The sequence below is a fragment of the Pimephales promelas genome, chromosome 2 (genome assembly GCF_988280905.1).
Source record: "Pimephales promelas chromosome 2, fPimPro1.hap1.1, whole genome shotgun sequence".
In the NCBI taxonomy this organism is placed as follows: Eukaryota; Metazoa; Chordata; class Actinopteri; order Cypriniformes; family Leuciscidae; genus Pimephales; species Pimephales promelas.
In genome coordinates this window covers 21,727,495-21,747,023 of record NC_142770.1, presented here as the reverse complement: position 1 = coordinate 21,747,023, position 19,529 = coordinate 21,727,495, and the positions used below count along the sequence as shown (strand labels likewise).

At 38.1% G+C, this 19,529-nt stretch overlaps 1 protein-coding gene across 9 annotated transcripts in view; it reads right to left on the bottom strand.

The window, feature by feature from the left end:
- Positions 1-19,529, bottom strand: part of dock3 (dedicator of cytokinesis 3) — a 230,941-nt gene that overhangs the window by 102,036 nt on the left and 109,376 nt on the right. The window contains exon 1 of one of the 9 annotated variants that reach the window (XM_039668626.2): positions 982-1,293. The exons of the other annotated variants lie outside the window; for them this stretch is intronic. The gene's annotated coding sequence lies outside the window, so the exon portion shown is untranslated. Of the gene's footprint in view, positions 1-981; positions 1,294-19,529 lie in introns of those variants that run through there. 9 annotated transcript variants of the gene reach the window in all.

Below are 19,529 nucleotides of genomic sequence, written 5' to 3'. Positions count from 1 at the left end.
GAGCTTGCAGGTTAGTAAGTCAGATGTGATTCAGTACTAGATTCAGCTAATTGGCTTTATGCCCAGCTGCACTACTTCCTGAACTTCAGCCAGCTCCTTGTTTCCTGTCTGCCATTATTGGCCAAATTGATTAATTCAGGTGTGTCTGATTATTGTTGCCATGACTACTGAGGTCAGGTACACCTGAATTAATCAATTTGACCAATAATGGCAGACAGGAAACAAGGAGCTGGCTGAAGTTCAGGAAGTAGTGCAGCTGGGCATAAAGCCCATTGATTCAGTTCAGTAAAGGATTTATTAGACTATTTCAAAGAGTTAACTCATCTTTTTGAATTAGTCATTTAAATTGTATTCAATTAAATCAGTGATGCCAAAATGCTCTTTTTGCAAAAAAACAACTAAATTTGAAGACAGCATGGTCATTTGGGTGAACTTTCCTAAAATCCCAACATACTATAACAACTAAACAAACCATCATGAAACAAGCGTAAAAGATATCAAATTTGCGAATACTGTCTTGCGAAATGCTCCTATTTAATATCCATTATAAAGAGCAACTAAATTTGTTGCAAACAAGTTAAGAAAAACATAGGTAAGTAAACGATGACAGTTGTCATTTGTGGGTGAATATTCCTTTAAACAGAATAAAAAAAACCCAACATGACCACTTTCCCACATATTTCAAAACAAGCAAAAAAGACTTGAATATTAGTGGATACCATGCATTCGCTTTGCGAAATGCTTTATTTTCCATACAAAAGTGCAATTAAACTTTTGAGAAAATTAGAATAAAAGATATCGTGACTCCAAACAAAAGACGAACGCTTCATGTACCAAAGCAACCCTCAGAAAGCATCGTGCTTTAAGGTCATAACCCCGGGCCTGAATGCAACTGACACTAATAAGCACAATATCTACTCTGTCAAGTCCAGCATACCTTGCAAAGCGCATCAAGGCACTATATGATCTCAAATTACTTACCGCTAAAGACCGACATGTCTCTTCGCAAAATGCTCCAGTGCAGCCGCTCTAAACATGAGGAAATCTTAGGCTGTCAAATACCTCGATCCCTCTTTCACTGGTTTCTCCCTCTCTCTCTCTCTCTCTCTCTCTATCACACGCGCAATCAGACACACGCTGCCACCCACGTCAAACAGAAGCGCATGCTTTCTCGGGCAGTATGCATGTAGAAACTGTCTCTCTCTCTCTCGCACACTCTAATTTATCGCAAATCTATTTTGGACAGCGTATGTGATTGCGTTCCCTCTTCCTGAAGTTGCCTTTCTTTCCCTCATTGTATTGGAGTTACCTAACTAGTGCTGTGTGAAGCTCTCGGCAGCCCACACGCACACACACTCCCTTCCTCCCTCCCTCGCCATCTCTGAAGAAACGCAGAGGCATTGCCAGGGATGCTTGCCATTGGAGGAAACCGCTGTCAGTATGATTTCCAGAGCCGTCACTCCCAAAACATAGATCGAATACATAGAGGAGCGCTAGCCTTCCCACTGGATCAGAGTATGTAATCTTTAAAGATGAACTTTTAGTGAAAGTCATGGGGCCCTATTTAAAAAAAATCGAGTGTATGGTCAGAGTCTCTTCTCCCATTCCCTTTAAAAGCCAGCTGCGCTCGCACCATGGCGGATTCGCTATTTACATGGCAGAATTTGCAAGAAGAAAAACGGAACGCTAGCCTGGATGCCAGCCCGAACTCCGCCCACAACATTTTTTGGTCGGGAAATTCGGTCTGGACTCGATCCATTGAGGAGTAATTATGATCAGACAAGAAACATTCGGGCCAATCTGATTGCCAGGGCGGGCTTTGTACGATGATGGACAGATGATCTGCAGGGACGTTATCATCACGTTATCAAAGAGCGCTATAACTGGTTTCCCTCAGAGATGACTGCAGCTGGAGAATTGAGATGTATAGATTCCGCTGTCGCGTCTGTTGTGAAATAAATCGACAGCGCATTAATTTTAATAGACAAACAGAAAACTGCAATCAAGGCATTTGTCGATCGGAAAGATATCGTTGCCGTCCTTCCTTCATGATTCGGCAAAAGTGTAACTTAACAGCTGGCTCTGACGGTCGCTAAGAATATGGGACGTAATGAAAAGCCTGTGGTTGTTGTGGTTTCTCGTTTGGTCGCACACATGGAGGAGTAAGTTAAAGAAGCAACACTCGTTATTTAACTTCTAAAATAAGTAAGTTATATAGTTGAAAACTACGCTATGCAAAGTTGTTGAGTTACTGCGTTGCTCTGATTGTTTGAAGTTTTACCGACTATCGAATTGAGTGCTGAGGTTTTTTTTTCTTCTCCTGGTTCAGTTAAGACTCGCCTTACAATCAAAGTCCTACGGAACAGTTTCAGACTCATATTCCGACAAGAATTCAGGCTAACGGAACGCTTCTCTAGGGCGGAAAAGGTTAAAGCGCACAAGCAGACCATCTACGGGATAGGCGCATATTACTAAAGCGCTCTTTAAATAACAAAAAAATAAATATATCGCACCATTGACTTTTGACCAGGTTCCCTTTCATTCGAGAGCGTCAGACATAGTCAACGTCGACTGAATGGGGATCACGCCAGGGAGCCAATCGTCTTTGAGTACTATAGGAATTTTGCCCACCTAGGCGTTGACACTGAGCGCTTCGCTGACAGATATTCTAGAGATGGGGGCTGGGCGACACCTATAGACGAACTGCTGCTTCCCGTGGGCTCCCTTCTCATGAAGCCAGTTCACCGTGAGCCCGTTCGAAGTGTCGGTTTGCTACGCCTTTCCCCTCCTATGGACTGGATACGTGCACCATTTTTGCTCCAGTTGAGTTTCCTTTAACCGAACCCTGTTGATTTCCTCCGCACCCCTCCAACATCGGACCTGGTGGAACGCCCAGTGTTAGGCCTACCACTCAAAAGCATTGTGAAACCTGTGTTAGGCTGGGGTCCATATGTTGCGATCCCTATGATGATCCAATATGTGTATTCTTCCATGGTACAACTCCCTGCGGCGAGCCCATGTCACTGTCCGGTTGAGTCTCTCCCCGTCATAGGCTGGAGCCACCCCTGTGACATTCCATATGTTGTACCCGGTCTCCGCCCAGTTTATATGTGTATTCTCCACGTTACCTCCCTTCGGGCAGGATGTGGCTTCCACAGCGTCCCTTCCTTCCATGCACAGGGAACGCTTTCCCAGTGGGCCTGTAGGAACAGCAGTGACGGGGAAGTCCTGTCCCTTCCCTGACTTAAATTATGGGGGGGATCAGGAAGCTTTGTCTAGGCACTGGAAGGTGGCAGTTTTAGCTGCGTTTTCAATGGTTGACTACGTCTGACGTTCTCGACTGAAAGGGAACGTCCTGGTTTCGTATGCAACCCACCGTTCCCTGAATGAGGGAACGGAGGGCATAGTCCCCTTGCCACTACCGCTGGACCACCGCTGACTCCGAGTTACGCTCGGGTCTTCAGCGAAAAAGCAACTAGTGTGTGTATCCACTTCCGTATTTATACCCGCCGCAGCAGGGGCGGAGTGTGTGATGTGAATTCCATTTGGTTGTTCAATAGATCCCCAATCAGTCGACGTCGACTACATCCTTCGTAAAACTCTTTATTCTTATTTAAAAATATTCTCAACGTGTTACTCGCTCTGGATTACTCGTGGAATGTTTCTTGTTTTCCATGTCACATGGCCATTAGGAGTGTCTTCACGCACATTAACAACAACATTTCTTTCTGCCATTTTTACCGTCATGAACCATGTTGGAGATAACTACTATTGCTGCTCTGTACCTGTTGAGGAAGTCCCAAATGCTGAGGTGTCTGTGTTCACAGCACCATGCAGAGGCACAACTAAATTTTACCGTCTTCCAGCGTTACTTGAGGATGATGGGTTCCCAGTGGACAGACTTGTCAATAAACTGTTCACTGATTGGCTTGCGTGACAACATGTCATGTGAATTCACACCCAAGTTAAAATGTTTCAACTTGTGTTGAGAATTGAGGCGAATGTCAAGCGTTTATGGCAACCTCGTCGCCCAATTCGCACCTATTCACATCTTTGGGTTGACTTGATATGTATTCTAATAATTTAAATAATTAAACTCGCTTTTGGTGTGCACACACTATTAGATAATGATAACGGTAATCTAAAATGTAAAAATAGGGGAGCATTGATTGTAAAAATTATTCAAAATTTAGCAAGGTATGGATTAATACTGATAGTGTATGTCCAAAGGAAGCTGTCTTAGCTTAAATTTAGCTGTAAATTCATTTCATTATAAACATTATTTAAAAAAAAATCCAAATCCAATCATTATGATGACTTGGGGTATCATTCATGTTCTAACATCTCTTAATACGTTTCCTAAGCAAACACCACTGATTTGATAGGCTCAAACATTTTTCATGACCACTCTAATTTTACAAGATTTTGGCAAGCTGACAACTACCACGCGCCATTTACAATCATACTGTGATTAGGCACATGTTGCTGCTCTAAATCCCACAATCTCTGGCTATTCAATCCAGGTGCAGCTATCCGATTGTTTCAAATATGGATTCCAGGAAGGCTTTGTCAGATCCTGAGGCTGATATTCTCACTCATGGATGGGCATTACAAATTGTGCGAGTCCTTGAAAACAGCAAGAGATCCCCAAGAAGCCACACTAGCTGAGCGAGGCATCTGTGCGGCCATATTGTTACGAAGAACCAGTCAGTCAGTGTGGCACTGATGCTGAAACGGATCCATATTGTGGAAGTGAATTTCCTCTTGCAACCAAGCAACTTTTTGTGTTATGGGTAGTGTTGGGGAACTTGGAAAAAGAAGTATGGGTGAGGATGAGTTGGGAAAAATGTCATCAAACTTACATCAAAAAGACAGGAAGCAGGAAGAATATTCCCTTGAAGGTGTGTAATTTCTGCACCACCAAACAGAACTTCAAAAACTATTTCAAACACTTTCCCCATCGACCATTGGTTGATCAAACAGGTAGCCCCGCCCTAAACTCACAACAAAGGTTGATTGGCAAAAAGAAGCAAACTGCATTTAGTGCCTCTAAAACCAAATTATACACATGCAGTTTAGAATCTCAGCTCATTTTAAAAGCTTTGGAGAAAATCCGAGAGCAAGATTCGGCTTCAACTGGGAACATTGTGTTTTAAAAATATGTAACGGTTGGACTGAAACGGCTCCAACAAATATGCTGCAAATGGTCCTGGATAATAATGTGATGAGTGGGGGCGGAATGAACTGCAATGCATTATGAGTAGACTGTGAGAGAGCTATCCTTTGATAGAGGAAAAAATGGGTTGAAGCAGTAGACAATGAGGTCTTTTTCTTGTTTGTCCATATCTGTGGGTCGTTTTACCAAAGTTTACAGCGCGAAACACTCACAAAACTTTTAAACAGGACTCTTTCTGCTGTGACTGGATATATGCCAAGCTCATTAAGAAAGCCATATCTGCAATTTCACTTCACGAAAGGGCCAGAGAATCCAGGGGATTGTAGGTAGGAGTTGACACACTCGAACTTGATACCAGAATCTCTGATGGAAAAGCTCGGTTGAACGAGCTGTCTTCGCTAATGTATTGAGACGTGACCGGCAAAAATAAAGCTAAAAATACAGCCCTCCTCCAACCTATCTTTTGTCACTGTGACTCTAAATATAAGCACAGTCGATCCCAGATCTGCTTGTTGTAAACCTGTTGGACACGCTGCTCCTTTATGCCAGAATTCACCGGAATGTTCCAGCAGAATGAGTCACTCGGTGTGAATCATCATCCCGAGCCCAGAGGCTCGCTTAACACTGTATTACACACCTTACATTCCGCCGTCACACTTGTGCAGCCATCATCACACTGTCCCTCATACAATATTGGAGATCTTTGCAAACATGTATCCGTTAAATGTCTTCTTGATGTAAGCATTTCCATCTGGAAGAGGTTGGTTTTCACTAATGAGGCAATATCACAAAAAAGATAGGCATGGTTGCGATTTGGTAACACCGATACTGATATTCTGACCAACAGCCTGATTGCAAGTGTTATCTTGATTGTATACAACAATTCAATAAACAAGAAATGTATATAATATTTATTACAATATAAATTGTTATTTAATCTAAAAGATCTAAATAATATATATATATATATATATATATATATATATATGAAGAGTTCAGATGCAAAAGCCTCTAAATGCCATTTGAAATTTTCTTCTTTAATGATGATTTTTATCCAGCTTGTATATTTAAGTTCAGTGATTTCACTTAAATGGCAATGATAATTACCTATTAATTGTTATTTAAGTGAAATTATTGAACTTAAATATACAAGTTTGATAAAAATCATCATTAAAGAAGAAAATTTCAAATGGCATTTAGAGGCTTTTGCATCTGAACTCTTCATATATCATCATAGAATCATTTAGTATAATGTCAATAATTACATTTTAGGACTGTCTATGTCTTTTTGTGCTGATGTCACGATTACGTCACGGCGTTCGCTGGTTATTTGTGAATCATATGATCATTGTATAGATTTTTGTGATTGATTGTGACTAGACTTTTTGAAAAACCTGGTAAGAAAGAATAATCAAATACATAAAGTTAAAAAAAAAATTCAAAAATATTTATGTCTAGAAAATATTCACATCATTAAATTTGCACTGTAATGTCACTATTTACTTGGTCGTCTTCTGAACTCGGCGCTGGTCTGGCAGAACTGTGGATCGTGACCATTCAGCAAATATAGTTATAGGCATTGAAATGTTTATATGCCCTCAATTTCACTTTAGAAACAGTAGGTAGAGATGTCAGGCGACTCAACCGGAGTTAACGTTAAAGTTACAGTCAACAAGTGACTTGGTTCATGCAGTGCTTCAGTTGAGGGAATGATTCAATGCCTCACTCGTTTTGTTCTTTAAAGGGATACTTCAGGGGATACTTAAGTATTTAGCATTAGTATTAGTAGAAAACCTGTAGTATTTTCGAATTATCGTGCTTTACACCCTCATATGCCCCTGAGACGAGAGATTTAAGTATTTTTTTGTCTGGACAAAAAATCCTCCAATGACGCAAAATTTGAGGATTTTTTGTCCAGAGGCTAAAAACTACAGTCAGTAGTCGGGTCTGTCCCGCATGTTCTTAACCCGCCCATAGAGGGTGCGATCTCACAGAATGAACACATAGTGTCGGCCATCTTGTTTTGGAAGCTAAGCTAGCAGGCTCTTGTTCTGTGGAGAAAGCTGAGTAGTGGGGGTTACCATCCGGCCGTCAGCTTTTCTTTCTGCAGTCGCCATTTATTGTTTACATGCACAGGTTTTGTTTCAATCTAACTGAATTCATTCTGATTGGTGAATCTGAATTTAGTGTTTACATGAACGCTAAACAAGTGTTCGGTTGATGTGCGTTTTGAAATTGCTAAGAAAATCCCCGCTCCTCCGTGAGAGATACGAAACCGGTGCGTCTCACAGGTGTCGCTCATCGGTAATCACGCCACAGGTCTCGCGCCGTTCTCCCGCGGCCCTCACTCGCCACAGTAAACATGATGAATGGCGACTGTAGAACGCAAAAGCCGAATCCCGGACATCTTGGGCGATCTCGAAACACATTTTCGGGCAGACTCATCACTAGTAGCCTAGACTTGTTGATTAATGACTGCGCTCTGTTACCGGTAGGCGTGGCCTCCTAGGGCAGCGAAGCAAGTGCATTCTGGGAGTTGTTGTCTTTCATCCACATAAGCCAAAAATACATTTTCTGGCTTTTCTCCTTCTAGAAAGCTCCAAACTCAAAAATAATTCCACATTTCTTCTACAACCCGATTCCAAAAAAGTTGGGACACTGTACAAATTGTGAGTAAAAAAAGAATGGAATAATTTAGAAATCTCATAAACTTATATTTTATTCAAAATAGAATATAAATGACATATCAAAATGTTGAAAGTGAGACATTTTGAATTGCCATGCCAAATATTGGCTCCTTTTGGATTTCATGAGAGCTACAAATTCCAAAAAAGTTGGGACAGGTAGCAATAAGAGGCTAGAAAAGTTAAATGTACATATAAGGAACAGTTGGAGGACCAATTTGCAACTTATTAGGTCAATTGGCAACATGATTGGGTATAAAAAGAGCCTCTCAGAGTGGCAGTGTCTCTCAGAAGTCAAGATGGGCAGAGGATCACCAATTCCCCCAATGCTGAGGCAAAAAATAGTGGAGCAATATCAGAAAGGAGTTTCTCAGAGAAAAATTGCAAAGAGTTTGAAGTTATCATCATCATCTACAGTGCATAATATCATCCAAAGATTCAGAGAATCTGGAACAATCTCTGTGCATAAGGGTCAAGGCCGGAAAACCATACTGAATGCCCGTGATCTTCGGGCCCTTAGACGGCACTGCATCACACACAGGAATGCTACTGTAATGGAAATCACAACATGGGCTCAAGAATACTTCCAGAAAACATTGTCAGTGAACACAATCCACCGTGCCATTCACCGTTGCCGGCTAAAGCTCTATAGGTCAAAAAAGAAGCCATATCTAAACGGGAACCTGAAGCGCAGGCGTTTTCTCTGGGCCAAGGCTCATTTAAAGTGGACTCTAGCAAAGTGGAAAACTGTTCTGTGGTCAGACGAATCAAAATTTGAAGTTCTTTTTGGAAAACTGGGACGCCATGTCATCCGGACTAAAGAGGACAAGGACAACCCAAGTTGTTATCAGCGCTCAGTTCAGAAGCCTGCATCTCTGATGGTATGGGGTTGCATTAGTGCGTGTGGCATGGGCAGCTTACACATCTGGAAAGGCACCATCAATGCTGAAAGGTATATCCAAGTTCTAGAACAACATATGCTCCCATCCAGACATCGTCTCTTTCAGGGAAGACCTTGTATTTTCCAACAAGACAATGCCAAACCACATACTGCATCAATTACAACATCATGGCTGCGTAGAAGAAGGATCCGGGTACTGAAATGGCCAGCCTGCAGTCCAGATCTTTCACCCATAGAAAACATTTGGCGCATCATAAAGAGGAAGATGCAACAAAGAAGACCTAAGACAGTTGAGCAGCTAGAAGCCTTTATTAGACAAGAATGGGACAACATTCCTATTCCTAAACTTGAGCAACTTGTCTCCTCAGTCCCCAGACGTTTGCAGACTGTTATTAAAAGAAGAGGGGATGCCACACAGTGGTAAAAATGGCCTTGTCCCAACTTTTTTGAGATGTGTTGATGCCATGAAATTTAAAATCAACTTATGTTTCCCTTAAAATTATGCATTTTCTCAGTTTAAACATTTGATATGTCATCTATGTTGTATTCTAAATATAATATTGAAATTTGAAACTTCCACATCATTGCATTCTGTTTTTATTCACAATTTGTACAGTGTCCCAACTTTTATGGAATTGGGTTTGTACATAAATGACCCATTTTAAACACGCATTCATCTTTTCCAGAGGTGAAGTATCCCTTTAACGAATCAGTGTTTTTGAATGAATTGGATCACAACGTATTGCAACTTGAATGAGTTTGAATACATAAATCCAATCTTTAAGATTTTAATGAGTCATAAAAATAAATAAAAAAAATAAGATGGGGTCACTATACAGTTTTGAGCTGAATTTTAAGAGTGAAAACTCTTCCTGAAAACAAAATCATGAATCATTCATACATGCAAATACACGTAATAATGTGAATTGAAATAACTCGCGACTTGAGATGCCTACAGACAATCTGATCAATCGGATTTTTGAATCCTCTTGCATTGATGCATAATAAAACATTTTTTCTTGTGGGAGGCTCAGTTCAAAAACAAATACTGGGTATCAAGTGTAAAAAATGATCAAGTTTATATATTATTTCACTTCCTTCTTAACCCCCCCTCAACAAATGCACTCAGGCGATCCATCAGGTCATCTCCGGGCGTCTCCTGTTCTCTCGTTTTGCTCATCAGTGATTGATAACACAACTGCACAACTAGTTGCTTAGCAACCTTTCAAAGAACTGCATTGCAATGCAGGAGAATTTCTGATGCTCCACAACAAAACTATCTGCATTAGCAAACACATAGCACTTATTACCAGAAAAGTGTTATGCTTTATACTGTAGACACATTAAACATGAGAGAATGCAACATGTTAATAATTAAGAGTACCCTTGTGACATGTTTTCTGTCAGTGAATGAGACATTAGACTAATTCAAACCGATTGTCGTTTTTGAGTCTTATTAAATCAACCAATCAGATCATGCCATTGTTAGTGACAGCGCAGTGTTAAAGGAGACGACAAACAGGCTGAAGTGCTATCATTAAGCCCAGTTAACAATAGTGCTAAATGTTAAAAATACACTGGAAGTGGAGTAGGATTGCCTTGAGTACAAGCTGTCAGGCAAGAGTTCTCGTGGAAAATTCCGGTTTGTCTTTTTGCGATCGAGACGCCCCGCTGCGGACATTTGTGAAATTTGCTTAGACAAAGTGGGCACTATGGTGGGCGTGAAAATAAGAGAAAGCGAGACAGATGGAGGGAAAGAGGGAGGGTGAGGAGGAGTAGAAGAGATGTAGCTAAAAAGGAGAAACTTTGATGGCATTGATTTTTTTTTTAAACTTCTGTTCCTATTTTGAACAGCAGATGGGAGCTCGCATTTCTGTTAAGTTCATATGTGATAATGTTTATTCATATTCACATCATATTCTACAATATAGTGTCGGTTTTCCCCCCTGAAACTCACTTGTAATGTCATTTAAGCTTTCTTGCACAAAATTAAACATTTTGTATTTCATGTGACCTTAAGAATTAAACAAGCTTGTAACCAATGGAAATTTCTACAAAAAAAGGTAACAAAATAGCACCCATATGTATTTACAGATATTTCAACTTTGCTGGAGTAAAAATGTTACCAGAATTTGGGACATGTTTGAATACTGTGGGTGGACAAATGATGGAAAATGACATAAGTAAATAAATATTTCAGTATTTAAACAAATCGATACATAATAATTAGGGCTGTCAAACGATTAATCGCGATTAATCGCATCCAAAATAAAAGTTTGTGTTTACATAATATATGTGGGTGCACTGTGTAAAATTATTATATAGTACATATAAAAATTAATCAAGTGACTCCTTAAAAGGAAATCATTAAAACAGCATTACTCAAAATTAAGTCATTATATAAACATTAAAATATTTAAACAAATCATTAAAACCATTAAACTGTTAATAAAAAGAGGAAAGATCCTTAAATTATTAAATCGCCAAACAAATGATGTCGGTTTTAATTAATAATTGAATACAAAAAAATGATTAACTTAATTATTAAAATCACCAAACAAATAATATCTGAATCATTCACTCAACCGATTTGATTCATTCACGAATCTAACAAGTGACTCTTTCTTTGCGAGCAAATACTTTACTCAACTGATTTGTTAAAAACAAATGTCTCGACGTGAAAATCACTAAATAAATACTTAAATTGATTTGAAGGGTTTTTTTTTAAATATATTTGTAAAAATTATATTGAAATATAATTAAAAAAAACGAAATAAAACAAGTACTACTGGTTGAATGAATCGATGGTTTGACTCACTGCAGTCTTTATTTAGGGTTAAGTACAGTCCCTCCAGAAAAACGCGATTATGCGATCGCTGAATTCAATGCAAAATCAGCCAAAGTCCGCATATTTATGCGGGGGCCGCATTTTTTCAAATAAGCCGCACTTTCGCCGCATAAAATGCCGATTTCCATGCAAAATATGCGGGGCTTGCATGATTTCATAATCCTCGCATTTTCGTTGCAAAAAAAGTCACATATATCTTCGCAGAAAGTTGAAAAATGTTGCGTTTGCTTCATACAAGAGCAGCCATTTCCTCCTGTTTCCATGGGAACGTTATGAAGTGACGCAATTACGCGACGGGATAGCTCACAGCTGAAGTTATTGCAGAGGCCAGAAAGACTCACGGAGGCGATTGACATCTCACAAATCGAACTCGTATAACTGTCTGTCACACGTTCTACCATCACATCGTTACTTAATAAACAAAATAAGATAAAAGAATAAGCATCAAACAGAAATTACCCGCACACGACATGGGGTGTTTGAGGCGCACACACTGCAGACAGTTCAGCGCGCAGCTCTTAAAGGGGCCACACCTTATTTACACTCGTTACAGTCTGAAATAAAACATTGCTGATTTTGTAATTGTGAAAGAGAGTCTATTGTGCACTTATTGTTTGAATGTCCCTATTTTTCAATCTTTTGGAATGAGATGTCTCAATTTCTAGGTTTTAAAATGAATTGCAACCTTGTCTTAAATTTGTCATCTTCATACAAATGATTTTGACTTTCCTATAAGAAAAATGTATGTTATCGATTTTTTTCTATTATTAGGAAAATTTCATATTCATCAAACTAAGTGGAGTAACTCAAAACCCAACTTTGCTCATTTCAAAACAGCCTTTAAAATGTATTTTGAGTCTTTAAAATTAAAAAAAAAAAAAAAAAAAAATCGAAAAGCCCAAAAGATCTGTATCTCTGCTAAAGGAATTTAATATGTCTGTGATGCCCTCTATCTTTATTTTTTTTCTTTATTTATTTTTTTTTTTTTCCAAATTATTTTTCATGTCAAAAATTAAAATATTATAATATTTTTAAATTAAACTTTAATTTAAAAATTTACTTATCAGAAAATGTGTAAAAGAAATGTCAAGAACTTGATATCAAACTCTGTGATTTTGAAAATTTAATAAAAACAAAACAAGATGAGAAATTAAATATTCCCAGCACTTTCTATGACGTAGTATGCTTGCTACATCATAGAAAGTAATAAGAAATGACTCTTTACATTTAGGTAGTAGCCTATAGTGAGAACAGGGTGTTGGGGGAATCACTTTTTTTCTCTTTTTCATCAAACCGCAGTTTTTGCAAGTTCCCGCAATTTTTGCAAGTTCCCGCAATTTTTGCAAGTTCCCGCAATTTCATCGCATAAAATTGCATCGCATTTTTAAAGAAAACGGGCCACGTAATCAAGGATTTTTGCCCGCAACAATCACAAAAAAACTCAGTGTTTTTCTGGAAGGACTGTAAGTAGAGTAGATATCATACTGCATCTATTTTATTCTCGGGATAAACACTTAGCCTGCTGTTTAAGGTCTGCTGTTTAAGAAAACCATGAGAAAAACCTTGTTTATCATCATTTAGCTTTTATAATAAGTATCTTTTTTCCTGTTGTGTGCTTTTCAGAACACTCCAGTGCTTTGGAAGAGGACAGTCCGTTCACAAAGGTTTGGTACACCGAAGCCCTGCTGAGTTACCTAAGATCCGAGGTAAAAAGACATTTCACAGGCTGATCTGGACAGAGGTCCGGGTGCCGAGCACACGCACGGATCGCCCCCTCACCTCTGCGGCGACTGCCATTGGAGAGGTTGGGTTGCCTTAGTAACAGCAATTTGGCAGGCTAGTCAGACACTATGCGCCAGCCCACACAGTTCACTGACACTATGATTCCTGCTTTCAAGCAGACAGAGGCGTTCGTACAGAAAGAGGCCAGTAATGACCAGCGATCTGCAGAGTCACAGGAATATTATATCAATATTTGAGTTTGTTTTTGCTCACCAAGGACTTTACACTAATACATGACTATTTAATGTTTTGATTATTCCCTATAGTAAAAATGAATGAATAATTGAAATAGTTTCAGTCAGTTTATATGTTGTTTCAAACCTGTTTACCTTTATAAAAGTAGATATTTAGCAGAATATTAATGCTGCTCTGTTTAATACAATGCAAAGGGAATTACAAACTACAACTTTAGTTGTTGAATTTTAGTTACTTACAAAGCACTAAATGCTTTAGCTCCCCAGTAGAGGGAGCTCTTAAAAGAGTAGTTCACTTTAAAAAAAAAAAAAACTTTTTGCTGATAATTTACTCACCCCCATGTCATCCAAGATGTCCATGTCTTTCTTTCTTCAGTCGAAAAGAAATTAAGATTTTTGATGAAAACATTCCAGGATTTTTCTCCAAATAATGGACTTCAATGGGAACCAAACGGTTCAAGGTCCAAAAGAAAGTTTCAGTGCAAACTGTTCAAAGGGCTTTAAACGATTGCAGACGATTAATAACGGTCTTATCAAGCGAAACCATCGCTCATTTAATAAATAAATAACAAAGTTTACGTTTTATAAGCTCAAATGCTCGCTTTGCTCTGTTCTGTGACGCACATTCGTGACTCTCCTGTTCGAACTCGTTCATCAAAATGAACGAATCTTTTTCCGAGTCAATTTGTTCGTTTCGTTCGTTGAATGAACCTAATGACTCGGAAAAAGATTTGTTCTTTTTGATGAACGAGTTTGAACAAGCGATTCAACGAACGAAATGAACGAGTTGACTCGGGAAAAGATTTGTCAGCCGATATTAGGGATTTTCCAAACTATCAATATCGGCACTTATAATGGCCGATAAATGAATATATAAAAAAAAAATGGACGAAACAGGCTTCAACCATGTCATGAGTGTTGGAGTTGTATAGTTTGTCCACCAGAGGGCACTCTACACGTTCCTGTTGGCAACACTCGTTGAGTTGGTCACGAGACATACATTGCTTGAATAACAATTATAAAAACTGATGGGGATGTTAGGGAAATCTGTTAATGTTTTGTTGGAAGTTTCTGAAATAAAAAATAAAATAAAAATAACGGTCGATATATCGGAATATCGGATTTTAAAACCAACAAATATTTGTATTGATATCGGCCTTCAAAATCCTTTATTGGTCGGGCTCTACTTTATTTTAAATTGTATTTATTTTTTTATTAAATGAGCGATTGTTTCTCTTGATAAGACCCTTATTCATCGCCTGGAATCGTTTAAAGCCCTTTGAACAGTTTGCAGTTTGCACTGAATCTGTCTTTTGGACCTTGAACCGTTTGGTTCCCATTGAAGTCCATTACATGGAGAAAAATCCTGGAATGTTTTCATCAAAAACCTTAATTTCTTTTCGACTGAATAAAGAATGACATGGACATCTTGGATGAAGTGGGGGTGAGTAAATTATCAGCAAAATATTTTTTTAAAAGTGAACTAATCCTTTAACATATTATAGTCCTTCAGGTCTATTGCGATCTCAAAGTTCTGGGCAGTTAATAATTGAAAATCGACTGCAAGCAGTAGATCCTTTTCCTATTTAGCACCACAACTCTGGAACAGTCTTCCTAACATTGTCCAGGAAACAGACACACTCTGTCAGTTTACATCTAGACTAAAAACACATCCCTTTAACCCGGCACACACATAGTACATTAGGAATTTCTATAATTCAAATAATGTAAAATGATTGTTGGGCTATTAGGCTAAATATTAGGTCAGCCGGAACCGAGAAGACTTCCCATAACCTGATGCACTCGTTTCATTATAAAAAGAATGGCATCTACGCTAAAATTAGAAAATTAGTCTCCCTGTCTCTCCAGATAAGATGGTGGACCTGAGCCTGTACATGACCACAACGCATGGTGTAAAAAAAAAAAAAAGTCCACAATAAAAATGTCTAACACACACATTTTTTTTTTTTTCATTATTACATCGTAAAACGCCTTTCTAAAACCCAATAGATAAATCTCGAGGGAACCAGTGTTGAATTAGTCTTCCGGGTTTTGACGTCATCCCTGCGCCACTCTATTTGTTCGATATTTAGGCCACAAGTACACACGTTGTTTAAACGTGCCGTTTCTATGATTATTTAAAGTGACAAAAGTGTCAAAATAGTGTCAGAAGCACTTCACAAATGAGTGTCTTGACATTTAGAAACATTTTGCTGCCAACATGAACATCAAATAAAATTACTGTTAACAACCAATCAGAAACCACAATCAGGCCTACAGCCATCTAACACAAAAGCTGATTAGATCAGTAGTGTTCCTTCAAGATACCCAGGGTAATATAGTATTTTTGATGTTGTCAATTTGTCTATTTAGCATCTGCCTTACTCAACACCTTGTCATGACGGAATGATCGTATTTCCAACAGTGACACAATGTTGTAATTGTAGCTAATTGGTATTGGTCCAATTATGTCAAGATTAAGCAACATTCCCTGGAACATGGAATAAAGATAATTTATTACTTGTTAAAAATATATTCATAATGATAAATCACTTGATTGTTGTGGATTGAGTTTTTATCCATGTAAAATTGTATCCAATCACAGCGTTAGAAGTGGAAGAGGACGGTATTGTAGGGGGAAAGTGTACCAGGAGACATTCATTTTTGGAGCCATGTTGTTTTAAACCTGTGATGCAAGCCATGTTTTGCACCATGAGGGTTTGACTTGTACAATTACCTGATTTTTTATTTTATTTTATTTCGATTTGTATAAAATAAAACGCTTATTCTTACTTCATACTTCATATACGAAAGCGGACATACAGTTGACAGCTGACCTCCTCAAGAAAGTTCTTGACGATGGAAATACGGTGTGAGTTGTCTTCAACACACCGTCACATTCAGAGACACTCTGACCCCGACAGTTCACCTGTCTGCTGGAAACATGATGCAGAACGAGTCAAAGTGTGAATCCCAGCAGAACACACTGCAACCTCGCCTCAGGCTATGTCACCACATATTTCACTTTCCCGGGGTCATGACCTCTCAGCATCTGTGCAAGTCACAATTAATGTGTGTACCGATCAACATCAGCTAAAGTATTAAAGGAGTAGTTCACTTTAAAAAAAACCTTTTGCTGATAATTTACTCACCCCCATGTCATCCAAGATGTCCATGTCTTTCTTTCTTCAGTCGAAAAACATTCCAGGATTTTCTCCATATAATGGACTTCAATGGGAACCAAATGGTTCAAGGTCCAAAAGACAGTTTCAGTGCAAACTGTAAACAGGTCAAATGGCTTTAAACGATTCCAGACGATGAATAAGGGTCTTATCAAGTGAAACGATCGCTCATTTAAAAAAAAAATAAAATAACAAAGTTTAAGTTTTATAAGCTCAAATGTTCGCCTTGCTCTGTTCTGTGATGCGTGTTCGTGACTCTCCTGTCTGAACTCGTTCATCAAAATGAACAAATCTTTTCCAGAGTCAACTTGCTAATTTCATTCGCTGAATGAACCAAATAATACGAAAAAAGATTCTTCATTTTGGTGAACGAGTTTGAACGAGGCCAATAACAAACATATTTCATTTAATTATTTTTGACAAAATTAACGCTATTTATTAGGTTGCATTATAATGATGTATAAAATATGAACCAATTGAACACCATCTTTCACTGCTATTTTACAGTACAGCATATTAATGCCAAAGATCTTTTATTTACTTTGCTCAGCCAACCAAAACCCAACCAGATCTCAGCCAAATATTTTCATATTCTGGCAGACCGAACTCAAGCCAGAGCTTAGCCAAACAGATACAATTTGATTTTTGCTTCTTTCAGTAAGCCAGACTCCAGCCAGAGCTTAGCCTAGTACTGTTTGACACAAGAGTGTGAAAAAAAAAACAGTGCCACAATTAAGCCAGAAGTGCATAATGTAAGCTATTACAAGTTTTTAGGTTATAAGAACGTTTTCGTAACGTTCCCGATAACTTATAAAACGTTATCAAATACGTTTTAAATAAACACGTTATTTCTGAATGTTGTAGGACCATTCAAAACGTCCATTTTTTTTAGACATTGTATTAACGTTCTTGCTTGTATAAGAATGTTATTAGAACGTTAAGAAATAACAATTTTAGGTTATACTGGGCACTACTCTATTCCACAATATTAACTAATGACAACAAAATAGACCAGTAAAAAAAAACAACAACTCATAAACCCGGCTTAAAATCGCCTTAATTTTGAAAAAAACAAAACAAAAAAAAACAAAACAAAAAACTGTGAAATAAATTTTTGGTCAAACAACCCAGCGCTAGTTGAGAGACTACTAAAGCTATTAGTAAACCACTAATAAACAACCATCCTATGCTTACTACAAATATTTCTGAATAAAGCTACATCCACACCACTAGGTGTCAGTATTAATCTAAGATGACTCTTATAATATAGACAGAAACAATGTCCTATTTCCTATGTCTTACCGAATCCCAGATTTCTGCTATATTTTATAAAGAAAATGGAATATGTCAAATCTTTTTGTTGTTGTTGTTATTTTTTTTTTTTGTGGCTATCAATATTAAGCCTTAAATAAATGCTACTTAAATTATGTAAATATTGGTTCAACCAGATTCATTGTTTTGTCTGTAGCAAAATATTGCCCCCTTAGTTCTTGCTAATCAATAGTTTGTTTATTTTCATTTTCAACAAGCAAAGTAGCAATACAAATTTGCAAGTTTGAAAAAAATACAAATTTGACTTGTAGCTCGAAAAATTTCACTTCAATAGTGTTGCAAAACAGGATTTTGAAAGGTAAAAAATGCTGTTAGCTAGTGTAGCTCAAAATATATTTGGCGACTAGTTAACATTAATAAAAAGCTCACATGGCTTAAATGTCAGGGGTTGTTAAAAGACAATTAACATATTCATTTTGATGAATCATGTACAATAACCACAGAAAGTGCAATAAGAAACTAACTAGGGTCCATAGTTTTGACCCTAGTGATACCCTAGCTGAATTTCTTAGCAAACAGTGGTGAGAAAACATGTTAACCACAGAAACAAAACTTGTGCAAATGAATCATGGACAAAAAAAAAAAAAAACACAAAAAAGACAAAACAAAAACAAACCATGCAAAAACAAAACAAAGACAAAACAAAAACCCAAAGCAAAAAAAACAAAAAAAAAAAACAAGGAAAACCAAAACAAAGACCAATCAAAAGGACAAAACCAAAACAAAATCAAGGCAAGGCAAGACTAAACAAATCAAAGACAAAACTAAAAAAAAAAAACAAGGCAAGAAAAAACAAAGCTAAACTACATCAAAAAAAAAAACAAGAAAACCCAAAACCAAAACAAAGATTAAAACAAGGCAAGGCAAAACAAAACAAAGACAAAATTATAAAACCAAAACAAGGCAAGTTGAAACAAAACCAAAACAAAAAGTTTTTTTTTTTGCTGTCTGTCTCTAAACAAAGCCCCAAATCAAATAGTGCGCTAGAAACATGACTGTCTTTCTCTGCGAACAGTAGCAATACCACATGCCAACCACTGAAAACCCAGTTCAAATGAAACATGGCCGTTCTGCAATGGACCAGGTCTAGACGGAAGGTGAGAGGATGAAACGGTTTTCTAGCGTGTGGACCGTGGGGTGTGTGTGTGTGTGGGGGGGGGGGGGGGTCGCATGAGTGACAGTTAACCAGGATGAAGTGACAGCGTGACATGAGGTTTCATCACACTGATGGAGCGAAAATGAAAAAAAGCTTTCACACATGTGCTGCTACATTTTTGTTGGTTCACCCTGCAGGCGATCTCGCAAATGGGGACTGCACCAAACGGGTTTTGACATGAACAAAATAACTGTGTAAAAGAAGCCCAGCAGAAGCATTCAAGTGACACATGTGCATGGGTGCATCAAAAACATGCATTTTATGGAATATATAA